This window comes from Canis lupus, chromosome 31 (genome assembly GCF_048164855.1).
Source record: "Canis lupus baileyi chromosome 31, mCanLup2.hap1, whole genome shotgun sequence".
In the NCBI taxonomy this organism is placed as follows: Eukaryota; Metazoa; Chordata; class Mammalia; order Carnivora; family Canidae; genus Canis; species Canis lupus.
The window spans coordinates 40,848,123-40,873,854 of record NC_132868.1 but is presented as its reverse complement, the minus strand read 5'-3'; the positions used below and the strand labels follow the sequence as shown (position 1 = coordinate 40,873,854).

Below are 25,732 nucleotides of genomic sequence, written 5' to 3'. Positions count from 1 at the left end.
CTTAAAATGAAATCATTTGTCATACGAAATTGATTTTGCCCATTTGCTTTGTATTGGCTTTGTGGTTTTATTTGTGTCTAATGTGTAAATTATGTCTGACTTTATGTTTTGCAGACTGGCTTTCATTAAGTGCCTCACGTCACACACATAGTTACATCTGAACTATGCCTGAAAACTTTACGTATATTGAGAAGATACAATATGTTTTCCATTGACATTTTTTAAAGATTTTATTTATTCACAAGAGAGAGAGAGAGGCAGAGACATAGTCAGAGGGAGAAGCAGGCTCCATGCAGGGAGCCCGATGTGGGACTCGATCCTGGGACCCCGGGGTCACGGCCCTGAGCCGAAGGCAGACGCTCCACCCCTGAGCCACCCAGGTGTAACCTCCATCAACATAGTAATTCAAACCAATCTAGCACCATGATCATAACTGTCCAGAAATCACAGGATAGAAACAGCTGATTTCAGTAAAACAGAGAAATCACTCCTTGAGAGGCTTATCTCAGTCACATGTTATAACATCCCCTGCCACCAAAATAAACTAGATTGTCAGACAATGTTCCTTAAACACTCATGAGTTTCTTTTTTCTTTTTTTTTTTTTTTAACTCATGAGTTTCTACTGGACCTCTATGCTTAGAATGCTAGGAGCTGCACCAAGACATCATTATGATCCTAGTAAAATGCAACACGTAATAACATATTTCTACTCCAAGCAGAACTTGTTACATATCAGGATACGTATAATACCTACTTTATTTTTAAATATAAATTCTATTTTTAAGTATAAGTCTACAAAAAATCATCTCTTTGTTGTGACAGTTTGGAAGAAAGAACTCTAATATGTTGAGGCCAGATTTTTTTTTTTTTTTAAAGAACCTTCTAGGTACTAATAAATGCATCTGGCTAGGAAAGGATAAGTCTAAAATCTATGCAAAGCTTTTTATTTTTATTTTTTTGTAATATTTGTAAGAAAATTTGATATCAGCACACTGGAGTGAATAGATGTGGCTGCTTCTGGCCAGAGATGACAATGGTGGACTTCTGGAATCTTAGCTTCCAAGTGACCCACTCAGTGCTGGGAGTTTGAGAATTCCTATATATGCCCTCACGTTTACCTACTGCTTGTGTCTTGGTATTCCCGTTGAGAAACTCTCTCTCCAGACACTCAAGAGGTGACAAAGGAGGCCATGCCAAGAAGATGCTGATTTAGGAAAAGGATCAATTTGTTGCGTGCCAGCAGATCGGCTTGCCTGATTCTAAGTTGATAAAACTGCACATGCTGCAAGCATGTGGGATGGGATGGCAATAATTTTCCATTCATGTGCCAACTGCTTGAGTGATAATGGCTACTTGGAGAGGTTTTGTTGAGAAACACTCTCAGGCTTTGTCTAGGCCCAATCAGAAATAATCCTGAATTGATTAATGACATGTAGCTCAGTAGGAGAAAGTAGCACTAGTAACTGACTTAGACCATAAGGTTGACTGTGCAATACACACATAGTCTCTGCATCCCTTTCTATAAAAGTATTTTAGAAATTGAACCATCGGGGTTTATATCCTAGATTTGTTGTACTGTTTCAGTTATAAATAATTTAGCTGACGATCCTACTTTAATCCTTTGTTCTAATCTTGTCTGGCTCCATGCTTTCCATGCAATTGCCTGTTTTTATTGCTTTATCCCTTCTTATTGATCAAGTAATCACTAGCTTATTTTATTCTCATTTATCTTTTACTTTAAATAGAGATTAAGAAGCAACCTCAGGGGCCCCTGGGGGGCTCAGTCAGTTAGGCATCTACCTTCAGCTCAGGTTATGATCCCAGAGTCCTGGGATTGAGCTCTACATCAGGTCTCCCTCTATCCTTCCCCCCTAATCCTATACCCCTCTCTCTCTCTCTCAAATAAATAAATAAAATATTTATCAAAAAAAAAGAAGCAACTTCAGAAAAGGATACAGATGAACATAGCCCCCATCCTAGAGGAAGCTGGAGCTTGCACTTTTCCTGTGAGCGCTACATAGAAGTTACTACAAAAAAGAGAGGTCACAAGCCCTGTGTTGAACCCTTCATCCTAGAAAGACTGATGGCAATACCTTGAAAACAGCTCATCTCTGGGACTTGGGACAAACATCAAATTATCGATGATGAAATATAGCCCAAGAATATTGTGGGGATTATGCAGATTAGACTTTTTTTTTTCTCTTTTCCAAGTTCATATATGTATCCTTCTTTCAAGCATTTATCTAGTGCTCAATCCAGTCCTTTTTCATGTAGAGACGGGGGATGATATTTTTATTTGTTTCAAAATATGAAATATCAGTCCCTTTATCTTTCAAAATAAAATCTACTTTGCTCCCAACATGCACGGTATCTGGAACATATGAATTAACATCCCAGGATGCCTTCACTTTACAGATATATCACTTTTAACATTGAGTTATCTGTTAGTTCTATGAGAGCCAGAGGAAACAATACAGAAGAAGGCTACACCAGTGGAAAATGGGCAAAGATATGAACAGTCTATTTATAGAACCACAAATACAAATGGCTAATGAGCTTTAATTCAACTTGCTAGTCATCAAGGCAATGCATATCAAAACAAAACACCTTCAAAATGTTTAAAGTAAGGTGGTGTTGGAATCCATGGAAGCAGGGGCTCCTCCACAGGGATAGATTCTTCCTGGAAGCTAATTTAACAATATGTATCGATAGCTTTAAGGGCCACATACTTCAATCCAGGAGTTCCTTTACTGAGAACATATCCTAAGAAAACTTTCTGTAAAGGTCTTGCTTGTAATTTTCTTAGTCGTCTCTTTTTAACAATATTTTTTTTATTTATGATAGTCACAGAGAGAGAGAGAGAGGCAGAGACCTAGGCAGAGGGAGAAGCAGGCTCTATGCACTGGGAGCCCGACGTGGGATTCGATCCTGGGTCTCCAGGATCGCGCCCCGGGCCAAAGGCAGGCGCCAAACCGCTGCGCCACCCAGGGATCCCTCTTAGTTGTCTCTTTAAAAGGAAATTAGTCTTAAAGCAGGAAGTTGAGCTTAAAAACAACAGAAGTGAACTATTCTTTGCTGTCCTCACATGAGTTTCTCTTGCCCCATCACAGGAAGTCTAATTTGCAGAGGCTTCCCCTGCGGAGGAGTGGTCCTCAGCTCTGACTACATCACTGCTCACACAAGCGTCTCTGGTTAAACACTGCCCCTCACACCAATTGAACAAACTTTCTCACTCAACTATCTAACAAGACATGAGATCATTTTTGTTTTGTTTGTTTGGCAGGGGGACACCTTCGAGAACATCCAGTTCAACACTTGAACACTTCTATGTGAGTAAGAAACAAGACCAAGTGGTGAGCTGGCTTGTCCAGGGCTACACAGCTAACAGGTTGTCAATAATATAGCAGGGATGGGGCCCCTGGGGGGCTCAGTCGGTTAAGTGTCTGCCTTCGGCTCAGGTCATGATCCCAGGGTCCTGGGATGGAGCCCCGCATCGGGCTTGCTCTCAGTGGGGAGTCTGCTTCTCTCTCTGCCCTTCCCTCCCACTCTGCTCTCTCTTGCTATCACTCTCTCTCTCTAAAATAAAAATCTTAAAAAAAAAAAAAAACAACCTGCTGAACTAAATAGATAATTGAGGTTATCTACTCCTCCATAAAGTGGTGACCACCCTGTTAATGATAACAATAATACGAGAATGCCATAGTAATATAGAGACACAATTTAAAGGTAAGATGGTCTTAAATGCACTCAAGAAATATAATCACAGGTCTGGATTTCAGGCTCCTCTGGTGCATGACAACAGCTGCTCTGGGATTCAGAGAAAGAAAAAAATCTATTTGGTCACGCTTGCTTCAATCTACCTGGTCTAATAACTGTAGGTCCCAGCGCAAATTCATATTGAAGAAGCATCATCCAGGAGAAAAGGAGCTAATAAAAGGTTACTGAGGTATCTCTCAATAATGAAAAGGAGACACAGAATCTACGTGCTTTTGTGTGATTAGTGTGTTTTTAAATGCACTGAAGATTACTCATCAAATATTGGTCATATCAAGATCCTGGCATTTTGTAGCAAGACTGTAATATGGAAGATAGACTGATCCATTAACGGGGTAAGAAGTCAGACACTGAAATGCCTCCTAAATTGAAGCTCTGTAAATGATATGATGAGGTATAATTTGGTGTTCAGAAAGCCACCCTTTCAACCCAGTACTCTTAAAAGAAAATAATTCATTATAAAATATTTATTTCAGGTGTTCTTGGTTTGAATGCCTGGGGCCCAAGAGAGTTAGCTTCCAAAATGGAACTTTTCCCTAACTTCCTACCAGGGGGTAAAAAGTGAACTCCATTCAACCAATTTTGCGGAAGCACAGATGTAGTGGCTTTTCTTCCTTCTCAGAAGCGGATACTTCCATCAGTGACAGAAAAGCACATATCAACCCCCCAAAAAAACAAACAAACAAACAAACAAACAAAACCCAAATAAACAATTGTTCATTGACTGGATAATAGTCCTTAAGTGGAATATACTGATATTCAGACTGAAGTCATAACTGACCAAAATTCATAAAATCAAGTCCAATTAATTTGAAAAATATGTACTAATCCCCCACTGTGTGTCAGGTAATAGGCTAGACCATAGTCTTAAAAACAAAACGAGTGGCTAAATATTATTATACTCTGGAAATAATAGACTTTTTTGTTTATCTGAGTCTCCTCGAGATTTTAAGGTAAAAGAACAAAACGCTACATAGATTTGAAAAACATATTTAGAGTTTGTCAAAAATCAAAAACCACTAGAAGATACAGCTGTCACCAAAATGGTGCAGTAATAACGATACTGCCAACACTAACAGTTTACTATATGCTAGATGCCAAGGTAAATACCTTATAGGACTTACTTCATTTAGGCCCCACATTATGCCTTTGAGTAACACGTTGAGCAATGTAATCTTAAAAAATATAATATGTACCCAAAACAAGATGTTGCACAGAGATTTTTCAACCAATAGTGAATGGATAAATAATCCCCACTAAAAAAAAAAACAAGGAAACTAACTTCGTGGTCTCTCTTGGTCCATGTCACTCAGCTGTGGAGGACTCAACCTTTAGGGTGGTAAACAGCATGAGAGCAATAAACATATTTGCACAGAAGTACAGAGAAAGGCTCTCTGAGGTAGACAGGGAACAGGAGATTAGGAGGAGGATGAAGCTTCCTGTCGCTTCTTTCCAAATCAGGAAATCGGTGCATTTATCACTCTGTGCTCTGATGGTCTGCTGATGTGTCATCTTCCCTAATTAAACTGTCAGTCCTCTGAACGCAGCCATATGTCTTAATCCATCTTTATTTTTTTTAGGGCCTTGGGTCGTGTCTCGGACAGTGTGGGTAATAGATAAGAGTTTGTTGACTGAATACATGACCAAAGAGAGTGCCTTTGATTAACTGATAGATCAAATCTGCCCTGAACAGCGGCTTTAGTCTTGGGAGTATTTTCTAAAACTTTTCTGAAAATAAACTATATTGTAAGAAGATCATGACTTACAGCATCATGGTGTTTCATCCTGTACGCATAAGGTCATGAGACATATTCATCTTTCTAAGAAATATTCATCTTTCACTTTATGTATGATTACTTAGGCAGGTGGTCATGAAAGAAAAGATATTTGTCACATATATGGGTTTTATTTTATGATTTAACTGCAAGATTCCATTGCTATTCATCAGCAAATAAAATTTACCTATCTATGCACTGTGATTTGTTTACTGAATAGAGCAAGATTGATTTTAGCCATTTGGCAGGTGAAAATTAAAACCTGGCTTGCTCTGTCCCAATGCCTGGTCATATGCAGGGTAACGAAGAAGCTAGAACAGAAACAGTTCCTATATTTCTTAGAGGTCAACGGTCAAGGACTGAGTCGCAGTGCCACTTCATTGTCCATAAAATATAGTATAACACAGAGAAGCTCACATGAGATGGGCAGGGCTTATTACTGCAGCAACACAACAGTATCTGGAAACGGTGGCAGCCTCTGTCTTTTTTTTTTTTTTTTTTTTGTAGCCTCTGCCTTTTTTAGGGATGGGTTTAGCGGAGACTGTTATGTTCTGAAAAGCAAAGATTGCGCAGAAATCAGTAATTTACGCTTAATAAGATTAAATAGAAGTAGCATCTGGAGTTCTTCCTTAATCTCTTCTGAATTTACAGCCCAGGCATGTGGTCAACCTTGCATTTTTAACTAACGATAATGGAAGTTTCCATTGTTTGGATCCGAGAATCCCGAAAGGAATAAATAGATGCTTGGAGGTAATTAACGCCTCTTCCATTACTTTACCCTAGTTGGCCAAAGGGTAGCTTCTGAGAAGGCTGTCGTAAGGCATTTTGTGGGAATGGACATCTCTTCAGGGCTTGATGAAAAAGAGAAGCACAGTATGATCTAGGTCTGAGACTACAGCAAACATAGGACGACACAACTCCCAGCTTATCGACTTGTGCACAAATCTAGTTTCTGGTTCTTAATATGTTGTGTGAATTGGTATCTCCATTGGTGTCACAGCTCATTGGTTTTTTTTAATTTTGTGTGTGTGTCTGTGTTTTGTTTTTTTGCTTTCGTAAAAATCATAACAGCTCTCAAAAAGGAACAAAGTCTAATGGATTTGTTAAAAAAAAAAAAATCCAAAGTAACATGCACTACGTTTCCTTTTCTTCAATAATAGCAAAGAGAATAGTGATTATCCATATCTTGAATATCTTCAAAAACAGCTTTAAAATTCTATTCTAATGAATTTTCCAGCAGATATATAGATTATTACAGATGGACCGATCGAGGCATAGTCTATAGAAGAATCAGCTTGTACTCTGAAAAAAAAAATCAAGATTATGAAAAAAAACCAAAGACATTTTTATTTATTTATTTATTTATTTATTTAAATTTTTATTTATTTATGATAGTCACAGAGAGAAAGAGAGAGAGGCAGAGACACAGGCAGTGGGAGAAGCAGGCTCCATGCACCGGGAGCCCGATGTGGGATTCGATCCCGGGTCTCCAGGATCGCGCCCTGGGCCAAAGGCAGGCGCCAAACCGCTGCGCCACCCAGGGATCCCCCCAAAGACATTTTTAAAAGGCTGATGGTCCTCTCTAAGAGAGTGGCTGGAATGGAGAGAAAGCTGTAAGCTACATTTTTAGGACAACCGTCTAAATTTGGGTAATGGTCAGAGGGTTGAACAAGAGTATTAGATCACTAATAAATTTCCTGATTTTGATTACTGCCTTACTGTAGTTATGTAAAAGAATGTCATTGTTCTTACACACTGAAATATGCACGATAAAAAGCTGATGTCTGCAACTTACTGAAAGATTACTGAGACCATTAACTCTCAAATAATTCAGAGAGAAAGTGTGCCTGAGAGCGTGCACGAGTGATTATGAAGTGGCTAAGGAAATGGGACAGACTGTTAACAACTGGTGATTCTAAGTAAATGGTGTGCATTTTTGTGGCATTCTTGCAAGCCTCTTTGAGTTGAAAATGATATTTATAAAAAAAAAAAAAATTGAGACAAATCGATAGCAGTAAAATGCAAAACAGGAATACTACAAGGATAATCATAGTGATTAAGGTAATATCTTGCATTTGTATAGTGATCATTAATGCAGCTCCGAAATATGCTTATTTGACCTTATCATTGGAACAAGTCTAAGATTGCAGATATCCTTACTCCCATTTTAGAGATGGAGAAACTTGGAAACAGAACTGCTTCACTTCTTTAGTTTGAAAGACTTTGATTTGAAGTCCCATCTGTGGTAACCACACCACAAACTGTGCAAATTGCCCTCATTTAGGTCACGAAGGCAAGTCTGTGGTTTGTCCTGTGCTCACTAACCAGCTGTCAAGCTGTAAGAATTTGGGTGGTTGCAGATCAGTAAGCAGCTCTATAATTTAGAATCAATCTTCTAAGCTGTCTTGTCTCTGTTTTCATACCATGTTATTGGTTTTCATTCCAAAGCTGTGCCTGCTTTCCTTGGCATGATCGATGATGCAGGTGCACAGGTTTAGGAAGGAAACAATAGGAAACCCTACTGGATTATTATGCATCACAAAGAGAAAGGGCGAGCAATCGATGTTAGACAAGTAGAATTGAGAAAATTATTAGGGAAATAAATTTCGATTCCATGGTTTCAAGAATTACATCACATAATTCATATTTTATTTAAAAAGCTGTACATGTTCCTTGGAAAGAGAAGGCAAGAAAGGGAGGATCTAGAGATTCATATTTCCAGAATTCTTATTTCATAAGAAGACAAGGTGTGTCTATTGAGTTTAGAATACTCTATTTAATATTACTTCATCTATCTCTGATTCTTTGCATGTGAGGGCAGAGATGGGAGAAAATAAAATTCTCTGTGTTGGCACGTTAAAAAAAAAATGTTACCACAGTCTATTAAGTAGTGGTCTTCAAAGTTGAATGTAACTCAGTGGCTATACAAGATGAGATGCTGAGTCAATTGTAGAAAAAATATATATATCTAGATGGATAGAAACTTAGGGTTTATTTTTTCATAACAAAACGTTAACATACTAGCACCGTAGCACCAAAATATGAAGTACATATTAATTTAATAGTATGTAACCTTTTAATGTATTTATTTATACATAAATATTTATGTAAATTATTGCACTGTAATCACAGTATATTTTTACATATACATACATATATTTATATATAAATATTTATGTAAACAAATGCATAAAACATACATATGTTGAACATATGTACTCAAATATTTTTATAGTGTGTAATATTGTTAGGCATCCATTTACATAAAAATATATGTATGTTGAAAATACCCGCTCAAACATTTTTTTTTTTTTTCTGTTCAAACATTTTTAAACACATAGCACATTCACAAAAGCAGTGCATTTCCAAGCAGTGTTCTTTGTCTGGAAAATGGGGATAATGACTGAACCTACATCACGGGGCTGTGGTGATGATTAAAAGGGTAAATACCTAGGAAAGTTAAAGATGCTTGGTACACCGTTAGCATTCAGTAGATTTTAATTGTTATTGTTCATATAAGTAATCTGATGAATATTTATTGAGAATCTGGTGCCATCCAGGTAGTACAGGAAGCATGGGGTTTTGCGGTTGTCACAGGGCAAGGCCCTGCATCGAATTCTACGGGGAATAAAGAGATGATTCAGAAAAAGGTGTTGCCTTTTGCTTTTGTTGTATTGTTTAAACAATAAGCATTTATTATCCGTGGGTCGGGGACTGTGACTTCGCTAGGTGCCTCTACCCTGAAGTCTTCATTACACTTATTCACATCTAATAAGCTGTAAAACACATGCCGTGGACTCTACTAATTAATACTCTCCAGGGCTTTCTCAATAACCAGTTGGTAATACATTTTACCACGAGGACTACAGTCATCATTCTGGATCCGGGACTTTAACAGTGTGGTTCACATCGTCTTTGTTCCACATGATGCCGTTTTCACTCAGATGGCTGCTTCTTGCCTCATGGCCCTTATACGTAACCAGATATTCTTAGTCTTTATCAATTTATTTTGGGAATAACTGAGTAACCCTGAGTCTGTTTTCTCTCCTAAGTGCCCTGTGGCTGTATTTATGCTCTGAGAGCTTATCTCCACTGAAGGAATTCTTCCCATGAGATCACTCAAGTGAATTCTTTTTACTATAATGGTAAATATTCCTATTCTTTATATTCTTTTACTGAAATGGTAACTTCTTGTTTTTCTTTTTTATTGTTATTATTAGAGAGCACAAGCAGGAGGGGCGAGAGAGAAGGAGAGAGAATCTGAAGCAGACTCCATGCTGAGCACAGAGCTGGATGCACAGGTTCGAATTTATAATCCTATCACAACCTGAGCTGAAATCAAGTCAGTGGCTTAATTATGTGACTGTGCCACCCAGCTGGTGATTTCTTGGTTTAAACGAGTGGAAAAAATTAGAGACAGTGACAAAACATGAGACCCCTAACTCCTACTAAACATGATACAAAACGAACAAAGGGTCTCAGAAGGGGAGGTGGGTAGGAGGATGGGGTGACTGGGTGACAGGCACTGAGGGGGGCACTTGATGGGATGAGCACTGGGTGTTACACTCTATGTTGGCAAATTGAACTACAATTAAAAAAAAAAAACTGAGTTGGAAAAAGGCCTTTGTCGGTGTTCTAAACTCGCTCAGATTTTATTGACGGCATTGATTTCGTATTCATTTGAGGAGTCATCCTGAAATGCTATATTGGACAATTTGAAGACTACCTATCCCACAATTTGAGAAATTGCTTTGTTCTTGTCCTTGAATAATTCAACTTCACCACTATAAGTTAGTTTCAGTTCCTCAGTTAACATAAGAGTAGTGATGCGTACTAAAGTACACGTTTTATAAAAAAAATAAATTTTTACATGCACGCATGGCAGATTACATGGGAATTAATCATATCCTCACTGCTACATCATAATCCCCCCTAATTTGTTTGTACAATGAAACTTCATGGTTATCATCACATTTATTTTCCATAAAAAATCAGAAATAAGGATGGGAGCAGGGAGTGCAGTTCTCCTTCCTCATTGTATAAAAGAGAAAAACAAACAAACAAACAAAAAAAAACAATGAGCTCCTAATCCAAGCCTCATCTAATTCACGGTGAACAGACCATGGTCAAGGACAGAGACCTCTGTCAAGCTGCGGCTCTCGCATCAAGTCACATCTATTCATAATCAGGAGGACACTTGGAGTATGGCCATTAACTGACATTTACTAATCTGATGAATTTTGCAAGCTCCAAACTCTTACTTCGTTTTACTTAAAAACATATTAAGGGAGAACACTGATGTGTATAAATAGATCACGTCTGTATAAATGAAGGCCCAAAAGACCAATTTCTACTCAAAAGGGGAAAAAAATGTGACTTATCATTATCATAAACACCAGTCTAATCCAATTCTGCTGGTAAATTTGATTCTAGTCTAATCTACTTTGAAATGTAAAGAAAGCTTTTTTTTTTTTTTTAAGAAAGCTTTTAATAACAGACTTCACTTTGATATTCTACATAATTTGTACCTTATCTTACTCTAAGTTTTTCCTCTTTTGAGGGGATATACAATCATACACGTTTATATACTATATTCACCTCTGACTTTAGCCAAAAAGAGCTATAAGATAATATGTAGCTATAATGCAAATATATGGACGATCACTGCACAAACTTATTCATCATATAATTTCTTTAAATAGAGAGTTCTTTATGGTCATTTATATATTACTCAATGGGAAAAAGAGGCACACAAACAACTCCTCCATAAATCAGATTAATGTAATATTCTGAATAAAATAAAATACAGTCACTAAGCCAGTTGGGGGGTAATCATTCACAGAGTACAACATTCCATACCCAGATCATATCTTGTAAATAAATCTTATCTTAATGGGACATGTACACGTAGCTTCAACCTGGCCTATGAACCTTGAGACCCTATGATGGGCATTAAATTTAGTGTTATTTCATTTTTATAAATTTTTTATTATGAACATTTTCAATGCATAAACAGGTAAAAAGAGAACAGAATGATAAAACCTCAGGTATCCAACACCCAGCTTCAGAAACTCACCAATTTTAGGGCGTTCCGTTTTTCATCAATGCTCCACTTAACTGGATTGTTTTGAAACAAATCCCAGATGTCATTTTACTTCAGTTGAAAATATTTCACTATGCCTCCTTAAACAAAAAAAAATGACTTTTCCTATTTTATATAGGAATACTGAAATGTTACTAATCCAGTGTGAAAAAATGTGAGATAACCCCTTAATATCTTTCTCTCTCTCTCTCTCTGTCTCTCTCTTTTTTTTTTTTTTTTTTTTTTTTTTTAGTATGTTAGCTTGACTGAATAAGAGCTGTGGAAACTGGGTAGGTCCAACATTGTATTTGGCTGATAGATCATTTGATTCTTTTATCCTATAGGTTTGCCTCCCTCTACTTCTTCCTTGTAATTTATTTTGGAAGAATCTGGTCATTTGTTTTGTGGAGTTTTTTTATACTATGTATGTTGCTGCTGCCATTCTCATGGTATCATTTAAAATACCCAACCTTTTTTTTTTTTTTTTTTTTTTCCTTATACACTGATACTTAAATATAGGGTCTTAATCTAATTAGATTCAGATTTTTCACAAGAACACCTCACAGGTATATTGTGTATTTCCACTGAGGCACACAATACCTGTTTTTCTTTCTTTCTCCATTTCTTTCTATTTCTCTTTCTTATTAATGTCTATTATTGCTCAGTGCCTTGATTCATTATTTCACTGGGGGATTATGAAACGTGATATTTTAATTGTCATTCCTCTGTTATGTGTTAGCTAGAGGACTTCTACAGAGAGAAAATTTCCCTGCCATATGAGTTTTATTTTATTTTATTTTATTTTATTTTATTTTATTTTATTTTATATTTTTTCCATATGAGTTTTATAAGGAAGTCAGGTTAAATGGTCAATTATTTCTTCTCTTTACCCATTTTCAGACTGGTGAATTTGTTCTCTATCAACTTCCTATGGTCCCCGACAGATTTCTATTTTATATATATTTTTTATTTTTTTAAAGATTTTATTTATTTATTCATGAGAGACCCAGAGAGAGAGAGAGAGAGAGAGAGAGAGAGAGAGAGGCAAAGACAGGCTCTATGCGGGGAGGCCGACATGGGACTCAATCCCGGGTCTCCAAGATCACGCCCTGGGCTGAAGGCAGTGCTAAACCACTGAGTCATCCAGGGATTTCCAGATTTATATTTTAGTATCATTGCATGCTCCAGGATTATTTTTTTGCTTTTGAATATGTGAAACTCATTCAAATTTAGTTATCTTTCGGTAAAGAAAAATACTAAACCAAGGCACTACCTGTAGTTGAAAATACATAAAAGCATAAAGTTAAAATCCTAGAGGAAGATCTGCTCAATATATTAAAGTGTAATTTGAGTTTAAGAACAAACATTCCCCCGTTCTTATAATGCTAATAGTACTAAAACACGGGCAATACAATAGAATGATATAATTCTATCAAATTTTATTTCTAAATACCTACAAAATATTGTTTGCTTACTATGTGCCAAGGTATACTGCGAACACTTCACACGATTTACCCTGTAATATATTCACCGTCTTATGAAGAGAGGATTACTACCATTTTACCTTTGAGGATACTTAGTCTTGTCGAATGTCTGACTGGCATTTAATTATAGAGTCATGCCCTGATTAACCTATGTCCCTAACATCCCTAGGGAATCTGTGAATGGCTCCAAGAGATCCACCGTCCTTCTGAACTTATCTGTGTCCATACACACGTTTCTGGAAGGACTTTGCAGTTTTAACCAAATTTGAAAGGAAACCATAATCTCTCACCTCTCTCTGAAAGTCAAGAATTGACTTGAGTTGATCAAGAAGAGTATGAGGAAGACCTTGGGAATTGAGGATTGAGAATCTGGCCATTTTTATTTACACAAACATTCCATAGATTGGCCTGATATGAGCGGTACCACCTAATAGTTAGCCACCTTCCTTCAGATGTCTTTTTCCAATATACATGAATTCACATCTGAAAACTTATAGAAACTGAAATATATCTCCTACCTAAGTTCGAATATGTTTTTCTGGTGCCATATAAGAATTAGTCATAAACAAGGGCGCCTGGGCGCTCAACCAGTTAAGTGTCCGATTCTTGCTTACAGCTCAGGTCATATTCTCAGAGTTCTGGGATCAAGTCCTGTGCATTGGGCTCCTTGCTCATGGGGAATCTGCTTCTCTTTTTCTCCCCCCCCCACTCCCTCTCCCTCTGGCCCTTCCTCTGCTCATGGTCTCTCTCCCTCTCTCTCATTCTCTCTCAAATAAATGAATCTTTAAAAAAAATTAGTCATAAACATTATTTTGCACCCGATTCTTGAACTTTGAGTAGGTATACATTTGTCAATGCCATGAATATAAAAATCTATGTTGCATTTAATTATAAAAGAAATGCTTACAACTATTTCAGAATACAAATATCTCTAAGGAAAATGCCACCATCATTAAATAAAATATAAAGACTGGAAATAAATAATTGGTAAGAGTGCCAGGAATGAACCTAAGACTAATTTTGCCCTCCCCCCATACCTAATAATAAATTTCACAATAATTGTGGACACACAAACTGCCAGTGGTTTTCTCACATAACTTTTCTACATTACTCATATCGATATTAGTTTCGGGAATAAATAATATTGGTGCTTTTTGAGATATTTTTCACTGGATCTATTGGCTGTTTTAGGATAACTCTATGTCCTTCATCCTGGACCTTGCCGTTATTTATAGAACTAAATCACAACATCAGGTATTTGCCATTGATAAAATTTCAAAGACACATTCTTCAACTTATTGATAGTTTTAATACTGGATTATAAGCACAGATCATTCTCTTATGGAAAACAACAACAATAATTTTTTTTTTTTACAAAGCCTTTATGCCCTGATGGGTATTCTATTTCATTTCTGCTTAATGGTACTTTTTATCACTCTGTTCATTAGGATAATCATCCTGGAACCATAAACACACTAAATGAAATGCTACAGGGGACAGATTACCAATATTTCTAATTAAAGATACTGTTGACCATAAGCTAATTAGAGTAAGCAACATTTTAAGCATGGCACAGGAGTATACAAATATAAATTACAAAGATTAAAAATAGTGTTAGTTGAAATTTTATCAGGCTATATAAACTATTTTACATTGAATTCAAGATAGTATTGGGTCAGATTTGTTTCAGTGAAGTTTTATTTTTTAAAAAATATCTGAAAAATATATAAATAATATTAAAAAAATTAAAAATCTAGTTACAGGTAAAGACCCCACTTGGAGGAATCAATATTTAGACCCAACAAGGAACAGACACCGCGCATTGCATCTACAATTCCTTTTTCGTTGTTGTTGCTGTTGTTCTTGCTCTGTAAGCTAGGTGGAGAATTGAAATATTACCTCGTTGATATAAGAAAGTTCAAACCTTCAAACCTTCACCTAAATAACTCAAGTGGAGATTTTGTTTCCCCTGCTTGAATTGATATATTTTGTTTTGTGATGAAGAGGTCATCACTAAGGTGCTGAGCTGGGTAACATTTAGCAAATGAATGGATCATCAACTCGTGCATTTATGTAAACAAGATAACTGGAGGGAAAAAAATCTCCTGTTTTACCTTGGGAATGCAATTCTATAATGCATTATGTCTTAGGTTGGAAACTGGAAGTTAACCCTTTGGAAAACAGAAGAAGGGCAATCCTGGCTCCAGAGGTCAGGTCAAAGAGCAGGTTTTGTTTATCAGGCTCATACTCTGTGGCCTCAAACACTGGCTCTAGGGAAAAGAAAACATGTTTCCTACGAAACAGTAGGAAGAACATATTTGTCTGAGGCTCAACTTAGAGGCTTTTACAGAATCCTAAAGCAGAATTCAGAGATTTAACAGTAGACTCAGAACTATAAGGGAAGCGGGACACAAGTCGTTACTAGTAATTCTCAAGTTAGTAAGGAATTAAGGAATAACACTCTTGACTTCAGAATCCTTTATGCCAATATATAGAAAATGGCACACACACGAATCAGAATTATTACTCTAAGACATGAAAGTATGTAAGTAATGTTAAAGGAAACGGGTATCACTGCCCGCTCCAGAGAGGGCCACTTAAAAAAGAAAAAAAAAAAAATATATATATATATAGGGGCTATCTTCCTTGATTACTTTCCTATTTTATATATGCAGATTCATGCATGCGTATTTCACTTTAAGATTATAATGATCCCCAACTGTTCTTTTTAAGACTATACCACGAACATATTTCAAAGTTAAGAAGGAATTAGTTTCTTGCTCTCTTTCTTTAAGCTGCAAGTATGCAATACAATGGCTAACATGAAATTTTCCCTCTCATGGGCATTGTTTAGTCTTTCCAAAGCACATGGAATCTGAGAGTTTAATCCAATAGTGTTTTTCCTGGTCCCTGTATGTGGCGTTAAAAGTACCTGTAGGTTCTTCCCAAGGCTGTGGGAAGCAAGGGGGTGAGGGGTATTGCCCTAGGAATGCTGGGGAGATTCACTCATCACTGAGACCTCATTAGGCAGTAAAGCCCCCTAATTTCTTTGCTTCATGATCTCCTTGAGAGGCAGAGACCTTGCTAGGACCTAGGATCTTCTTCCTCTCTCAGAGAATGGTAGACAGATGGTACTTTGTCCTGAAAAACTTAAAGATTTTCTTTGCAAATTTTGTCCTCTTCTCCAGTTCGGTATTCCAGAAGTGAATTTGCAAAGAGAGGGGGTAATGAAAGCAGATTCAAGATATCGTCTTCCCATCATACCTGACCTAGATTTTAGAAAGCCAGATTTCTACTTCACTTACTACTTTACTTCTACTTTACTTACACTTCAGAGGAAAGTTAAATGAAAAAACTCCAAAAGAGAAAATGGCTCATTAGATATAAAATTTCTTCAAAGTAAATGATCTAATGGGAATAATTCCAGTAGAGGAGTGGGGGAGAGGCGATAGATATTCATTGGAACAGATGAAACCAAATATTTGAATTTTCGAAGTAGGAAAACCTATACATTCAGGAAACTATAATCTAAGGAAACTATTTATCTTCCGAAAACTCCTAGACCCACATTTAAATATGTAATGTGTAAGCACTTAGAGGAGCACATAGGGATCAAAGAAGCCAAAACTGGCTTAGTGAATACAAGGTAGGATAAATTCCTTCCTCTCTTCCTCTTTTTTTTTCTCTTTCTTTTCTTCTCCTTCTCCTTCAATAACAGTAATAATAAATATATATTTTTTGGTAGACATGCACATTAAAATAACAATATCAATTTTAGTTATTGTCAATAAAATGGTTAAATATCAGTTGAAAACTAACTGAACAAAAATATATCAAAGTTGGTTGAAAAGAGATATTGCAAGATTACTGTGAATAAAATAAGTGTAATACATTGAATTCTAAAGACAGGTAGCACAGTGCTATTAAGGGAAATGTGTTGAAACACATGAAACGAATGAGAAATATTTACGACTTCCTGCATTTACGTTACAAAAAGTCAATCACCTAAGTATGGGAGAGGGAAAACATGGTTTGACAACAGTTCAGTAAAAGAAAAAAGAAAATAAGCACTCTATGGATTATAGTTTCCCCTCAACTGTGTATAGATCAATGGGGAGGTGGTTAACACAGACCACCTCCCCATTATTATTGCAGTCTAAACAGGGGTGTTGGTGGTGTTTCTTTTTACTCCTCCAGCTCAACTACTTTTGGGAAATACTCTCATGAATAAATAAATAAAATCTTCAAAAAAAAAAAAAAAAAAAAAAAGAAAGTAAATTAATGGTTGCAAGGTATCGTTCCCAGGCCCCTCTTTTAGAATGTGGATTAGCTTTCTCTTAATTGTTCACATAGTCCCTGTATTTACCTGTACTGTGTATTTTCTACACAGTGCTACACATGTCTTTTTAAAACATATGTCTTCATATCTTTTTAATTTAAATACAATTAATTAACCTATAATGTATTTTTTGGTTTCAGAGGTAGAGGTCAGTGATTCATCAGTCTTCTACAATACCCAGTGCTCATTCCATCACATGCTCTCCTTAATGTCTATCACCCAGTTACCCCATCCCACTACGGCCTCCCCTCCAGCAACCCTCAGTTTGTTTCCTATGATTAAGAGTCTCCTGTGGTTTGAATCCCTCTCTGATTTCATCTTGTTTTATTTTAATCTTTAAGCAATATGAGTACTGAGAATGTCTCATGTTATGCTACTGAATCTCCAGTGTTTTGAATCATTCATTCATTCATTTATTCATTCAGTATATAGTTTTGAGTAGCTACTATATGTTAGGACCCCAAACAAGATCTCTAATATTATGTTTTCAATAAATATTTAATACATGAAAAAATGTGGGAAAAAATATTTCTTTTTTATTTTAAAATCAACCTCAGTTCATAGAAGAGTGGCTACATTTCAAATAAAATGCTATGTAGAAGGGAATACTTGGTCTTTTTGAATTTATACTCATCAGGGTTCATCAGATTCAATAATTTTGATCAATACCTAGATGCTGACACTCTTACTAAATTTATTCCATTACACAATATTAAAAGCATAATTCTAGATTCAATTAATCCTATTCACACCTAGTGATAAGGAGCAGTCAAGCCATTAAAATGAAAGTGAAACCCCAGAGGCAAAATAAAAATCTACTAGGATCATCTGCATAATTAAACTTATATCACCTCTAAAACAACAAAACATGTAAAGTGTACATTCAGTGCTTAGTTCTAAAGTAATCTTGAGTCAGTTAGGGACACATAAATATCCTATTAAAATTAATTATAGCACTAACCGATTTAATGCTATATGAAAAACCACAATTGTTTCAGCACTTACCATGGCATAATGATGCCTCTCAGTTACAGTCAACGAAGCCAACATACACGTACAACCCACTAAATCCATTTTGTTAAACTTTTAGGTATTTATAATTAGCCAGAGTCATCTCTTACACAGTAAAATGAGGTCAGTATACTTGAATAATTAAGTTTATTTTTCTGTAATCTTCTAAGGGTAGAAATTAGATTAAATAAACTACATGCCTTCTTTAAATCTACAATCTAGGATAATATGAATACACTTGAACTACTTTGACCCAAATGTCTCCACATTTTAGAAAAAATATTTCGTAAGATATCATTTTTAGAATTTTCTTTTGAAGAACCCTAATGTCCTGCAAAATATTTAAGATGGGTTTATGGTGGGAGGAGAGGTACAAAAAATTAGAAAATATTAGATTTTTAAAATTAGTGAATGAATTTTCAGATCCTTATGATCCTGACATATTGCTGATTGTCAAGTAGGATAAAAGAGAGTATATAGTCTCCGTTCAAATATATAATTTTTTTAATATATCACAAGTTCTCCACAAAACCCAATTAGGTACACTGCTTATCTGTAAAATTTCTAAATAACAGATATTGAACATAAATCTTTTATAATACTCAATCTATTTAGATCATAGTAAACTTGAGCTGAACTTCAATGGATATGGTTTTGTGATTTAGACCAGAAGTCAATAAACATTTTCCGTAAAGATCAGATATTAAATATTTTCGTTATTTTCTGTTAACAACACCTCAACACCTCAACTCTGTTGTATCATGAAAACAACAATAGACCCTAATAAATAAGTGAGCATGATTATGTTTGAGTAGAACTTATTTTTGAAAAGAAGCAGTGGACCATGGTTTGCCAATCTATGTTTTAGACGCTGCAAACTGATTCCAAAAGAAGAGTTTAAATATGCTGTGAGAAACTGCATTAAATAAGCTCTATTTTGATATCTAAGAATAAATTAATTATGGTTCTATTAAATTCAGATTTCTGGCATTGAAATATCATTTTAAATCTATCAATCTCAACATTGTAGTGTCCTGCTGAAAGAAGGATCTTTTCCTTCAAATGTGGGGCATCCTATTGTTGAGCTATCATTCTTTCCTTAATTTAATAAAGAACAGGTGGCAAAGTTCTATATGAAATGTTAATATATTCTAAGTTTGACATATACAAGTTTTGAGAATACCCATTATGTTCTTAAACATCATATTACAAAAAAAAGAAACATTCCTGCCACAAATTTTTATTTCACAAACATGGGGATTTTTATTTTAGGTCGTGTGGCAAGTGTTTACACTTCAAACTCTTTAATTTTTTTAAAAAAGTATGAAATGATGTCATATTGTTTCACGAACCATTTGGAAAGATTTCTTTGCATTTGGCTTCAGTTATTTATCTATTTTTATCCAGGACTCTTTCCCTGAATCATTTTCAGCTCTTATCCAAACAGGATGCTTTTATCCTGGAAGGTGGAAAAATATAATAGTACTTCAGTTCTCTAAGGCACTCCCCTCCTGTGGTACTGACCTCCTAAATTGAGAGCTTCCACTGGAAGTGTTTAAGATTTTGTACCAAAGATAGGACAAGACACAGCAGTTAGTCCTAGAGAAGGGCAAGTGAGCAGTGTGGTAGTAAGTGGGTTAATAGGAAAAGTAGGGCACTGAGGGTCATCCTTCAAAATAGAGCAATCTCGTCAAGCTGACAGGTGGCATCAAAATTCTGACAATTGGGCTGTTGCTGCCAATACCTGCTGCTGTTCTCACTGCCCCGATTCTGCAGTCACCTGTTGCTCCACAAATGAGACAGATGTTAAACAGAAACCTATACTCTTCTTGAAAACTTACTCAAACCAACTTTTACCCATCAATTACCTTCTATGACAAAAGAAAAACAATAATTTCTAATCACTTAAACTGGGACCATTTACATTTTTGTGAGCGCTCACTTAAGAGACCTGAAACACTGTATCACTTACAACTCTAGAATAGTATCCTCATAGACATTCAATAAGCAAACATACTAAGAAATTAAAATATATTGTCCATCAAATGGAGCACTTAAACACATTGACTGAACTAATTGTTAAAGTGTGGTATTTTTCTTTATTTTAGAAGATCGTTATGAATCATCTCTAATAAATAGGGACTTTTTGAGATTTGAGTATAAAGATTCACATACTTGAAAAAAATGTCAAATGCAGAAAATATTTTTAGGAAAAAAATACTAAATCTTGGCACCTCAGTGACTCAGTGGGTTAAGCGTCATGAACCTGGGGTCGTGGGATGGAGCCCCAAGTCAGGCTCCCTCTCCCTCTGTCCCTCCCCTCCTACTTTTGCTCTCTTGCTCTCTCCCTCTCACATAAGTAAATACATTAAAAAAGAAAAAAATGCTAAATCCATCTGTTACTAATTTTATTATATGGGAGAAATATATTTTATTTGTCTGCTTTTACTTCTCCAAACAAATTTGAATTGTCAAATGGAACGAAAATAATTATTTTGCATAGAAAATAGCTATAAACATATTAATATTTTAAATCACCACCTGGAAAAAGAACTTCATCACCAAAATTACTTTAAAAATGCATAAGAAAATAATTCATCCCTTCTCTATAATTATAGGAAGCTTATAACAATAGATACTAAATTACATTTTACTAAATCGACCTAAGGCATGAAATGCTGGCAAAGTATGTCCACTCTGCAATAAAATACATTTACAAGTTGTTCAGTATAAAATTTATTGTTTTTTAAACATTTCATATAATGTTAAAAATGAGATATATTCTCATAACTAATGCCTTACATGGTAAAAGGTAACTTTTATTAATTCTCCAACATCTGCCTCTTCATAAATAAGAAATACCAACATTAAAAAAAAGATGTTAAAGATTTAAAAATCAACACTGCTTAAAATTTCATAACTTAATAATATCGAGATTTCATTATTTTCAGTTTCCCAAAGGAGAGTTGCTATTCTGTAAAATGAAAAATGTGCTAGACAAAGAAATGTCGTTAAGTCAGGTCTGCATAAACACAGACAGTATGCCATTAGCAGTTTCATAAAACACTGAAAGTTTTTCATAAAAGCCTATAGTATATTACTCAGTACGTGATTTCTGAATATCTAGAAGGGAGGACTGATTTCGAAAGTACAAGATGAAAACTCACTATGAAAAAATCTAAATGTCCTTTTTTTTGTCCATTTTCATAAGCCTATTCAGTTGGTAGACAGGATGCCTAGATATCGTACAAAGGGGTTTCAGTGGGTTTCAGATATCGTAAAAAGGGGTTTCAACATTTTTGTCACGTGATATCTTCTCATACAAAATTGAAGAATGGATAGGGGAAAACACATCAGAAACACATGGAACTACTCAAAATTACACATGCCAGGGACACCTTGTTGGGGGATGAGGCCTATGGTGATGGAGGAATGAAAACGCACATGGACGTAGGTATTGAAAAGCCTTTTCACCTGGACCTTCAATAACTCATCCATCCACTAGCTTATTGTGGCATCCCACAAAGTTGAGTCCCAGATCCTCTTTGACATGACATGTCATTCAATAATTTGGATGAAAATATAAAACCCGCTAGATCCCAGCTTTTGTAATTTCATACCTAGTCAGATATACCTTTGAGGAAGATTCACAGAAATGGGCACTTAAAATCTAAGTTGTGGAGAATTTTTACTGGAAGCCATATAACATATACAGAAAAACAAGCTAAGTTAAAACTAGACAGGTAGATAAGAGGTCAAAATGTGGATATTTTACAACTGGGTCAGAATTACTAATAAAGTGTGTGTAGCAGACACTTTCCTGTGCACTTTGCAAATATACTAGCTCATTTATTCCTCACAACATCTCTATGAGCTAGGTGTTATAATTATCCCCATTTTACAGATAACAGTAGTTCAGAGAGGTTAAGTCACTTGCCCAAGGCAATAAGGTGGCAGGTCCAAAATTTGGACTGAGGCAATTTTTCCATCAAATCCACACTCTTAATCACAAGGAGGTGTGGTATTTTATTTGTACTCAGCCTGGCCACTCTTCTCGGGCCTATTTCTAAGTACAAAAATAAGTTGTACACTTGAGAATATGAGGCCAAAAAGAAAGTAAATAAATAAATATAAATATATAAATAAATAAGTAAATAAATGAAAAAAAAGAAAAAGAAAAGAAAATATGAGGCCAGGGTAAACCTTAGAGAGCCAGCTAATGCCATAATCAAGAATCAAATAATATTGAAAGATTGATTTTAACCTCTAAGGTTAAAAATTACTAGTTAATGTGAAGTCCTGAGTTTAAGTGCCTAAAAGACATCTACTTCCAGCCTATAGGATTAGCCTTCCTATCATAACTAGAAAACTAGACCACTATTATTTTCAGGCAGTCAGATACTGTGAACCTTGAAAAAAGGAATCAAACAAGATAAGTCTTAGGATTGCCCAAGTTTTCTGCCTAGAAATACTTTTCAGAGGATTAAGAAACACAGTAGTTGTGCTCAACTGAAAAGACAGATATCATATATTTTTAGCACCAGGTAAGGTAGAGGTTGTTGGGTTTTGCAGGAAAGAATAGAGGAAAGGAGGAGCTTCACATAGACAGGGCTCCAGCTATCTGCATAAAGGCCTCCTGAGACTTCAGATGCATATTAAGCTGTCCATGCATAGGGTCAGACTCCACAGGGCCAGGTGAAGAATCCCAATAAGGAAACACAAAGTGAAAGACTACTGGTACATACAAATAAATAAACTGCCCACCAGTGCAGCACAACATACTTTAAAGAAATACAATAAATCCATATGTGTATCCATGCAGCAGTCACAAAATTCTGAGCCAACCAAAAATAAGCTAAAATATGAAGAAGTAGAAAAATAAGATAACAGAAACAAGCTGCAAAATGGAAAAACAAACAAGAAAAAACAAAAAAAGAAATTACTTGAAAAAGACAAAAAAAAAAAAAAAACAACAACACTCCAATTATAAATAAATTCCAGGATTTTAAGAAAAGATGGACATAATAAGCAGAGAAATAGGGACAAAAATCAAACAAACCCCTAAAACCAAAATCCACAATATTCAAAATAGAAAACCTACCAGAAGGGTTTAACAGTAGATTAGAAACTGAGGAAGAGGGGATCCCTGGGTGGCACAGCGATTTGGCGCCTGCCTTTGGCCCAGGGCGTGATCCTGGAGACCCGGGATCGAATCCCACGTCGGGCTCCCGGTGCATGGAGCCTGCTTCTCCCTCTCCCTCTGCCTGTGTCTCTGCCTCTCTCTCTCTCTCTCTCTCTCTCTCTCTGTGACTATCATAAATAAATAAATAAATAATTAAAAAAAAAGAAAGAGGAAAAAGACACTCTACAATAATATATATATTTAAGACTTTATTTGACAGAGAGAGAGAGAGAGCCAAGCAGAAGGAGGAGCAGCAGAAGGAGATGGAGAAGCTGACTCCTCATTGAGCAGGAGCCCCAGGTGGGGCTGGATCCCAGGACCCTGGGACCATGACCTGAGGTGAAGGTAGACACTTAACCGACTGAGCCACCTAGGGGCCCCTAAAAATATCTTTTAAAATGAAGGTAAAACAGAGCAATTTTCAAAAGAAGAAAGAGAGAGAGAGAAAGAGAAAGAAGGAAGGAAAGAAGGGAAGACAGAAAGAAGGAATGGAAAAGGAAAGAGTCATCAGGAGACTTGTACTACAAGAAATGTTAAAAAAAAAAATGTGTCCTTCAAGCTGAAGGAATAAGTTACCACATTGAAACAGATACACTCACAAAAAGATGAAGTTATGAAGAACTGATTAAATATATGGGTATATATAAAATACTTTTACCCACAATTTTTTTCTGTACAAAATAAGAATGACAACAAATTATTGTCTGGTCTATAGCAATTGCACAATTAAATATTATACAATAGCACAAAGGGGTAAATAGAAGTATATTGTCGTTAAGTTCTTACAGTACATATGCAAGGGCATAATTTTACTTGAATGTCCTAAATAAGTTAAAAAAATGCATATTGTAAATTAGAAAGCAACCATGGTGGGGTGGAGGAAGACAAAGAGGATGTATAACTAATAAGCTAACAGAGGAGGTAAAATGGCCACAAAATATAATAAATGATATGGAAGAGAGGAAAGAGACAAATGAAAAAATAGAAAATAGGAGTTTGGTAGATATATACTACACATCAATATTTAGGTTTTTTTTTTTTAAGATTTTATTTATTTATTTACAAGAGACACACACAGAGAGAGAGAGAGAGAGAGGCAGAGACACAGGCAGAGGGAGAAGCAGGCTCCATGCAGGGAGCCCGATGCGGGACTCGATCCTGAGACTCCAGGATCACGCCCTGGGCCGAAGGCAGGCGCTAAAGCGCTGAGCCACCCAGGGATCCCCCAATATTTAGTTTAAATGTAAATTGGGACAACTTAAAAACTAAAAGGCAGCACCTAATATTATTGAAAACACACTTGAAATATAAAGACATATTGGTTAAAACGAAAGGATGGAAAGAGCTAGAGTGGCCATAGTGATATCAGACAAAATAAGCTTTAAGACAAGAAATACTGAAAGGGATTAGAAAAGGACATTTAACCATTACAACAAAGACAATTTATCAAGAAGAAGTTAACAACATTAAATGTGTATATATATATATATATATATATATATATATATATATATATAATATTCAACTTACATTGCTGAAAAATGTTAAAGAAGATGTAAATAAATGAAGTGATTACCAGTTGATAAGTTGGCAGACACAATGCTGTTAAGATTTCAATTCTTCCCAAATTGCTTTGTGCATTTAACACAACCCTAATCAAAATCCTAACTGGTTATGCTATAGAAATTGGCAAGTTTATTTTTTACTTTTGAAAGTAATGACTGTTTTTTTTGTTTGTTTGTTTGTTTGTTTTTTAAAGAGAGAGAACTAGAATTACTGTTAGGGAAAGAGAAAACTTGAAATCTTGCAGCTGCCCTAAAACAGAAGGCTCACGCGTCAGAGACTGATGCTGCACTGATTTCCCCCTACGCCTTCATCAACAGAATCTCAATCTCACTGGGTAGAGCTATGTGCCTGGGTATAGAAATTATTTTCTCAAATCCCATTTTGGGTAAGGCCAACGAGACAGAAGCATAAATCTAGGGGCATGACTTTAAGGAAAGACCTTAAGAGGGCAAGTAGACCTCATGAACCTGTATGCTCCTCTCCCTTCCCTCCATCCGGAGTGCTCACGTGGAGCCTTT

At 35.9% G+C, this 25,732-nt stretch overlaps 1 protein-coding gene across 5 annotated transcripts in view; it reads right to left on the bottom strand.

The window, feature by feature from the left end:
- NAALADL2 (N-acetylated alpha-linked acidic dipeptidase like 2) overlaps nt 1-25,732 on the bottom strand; it is an 880,805-nt gene that overhangs the window by 363,287 nt on the left and 491,786 nt on the right. The gene's annotated exons all lie outside the window — the stretch shown is intronic.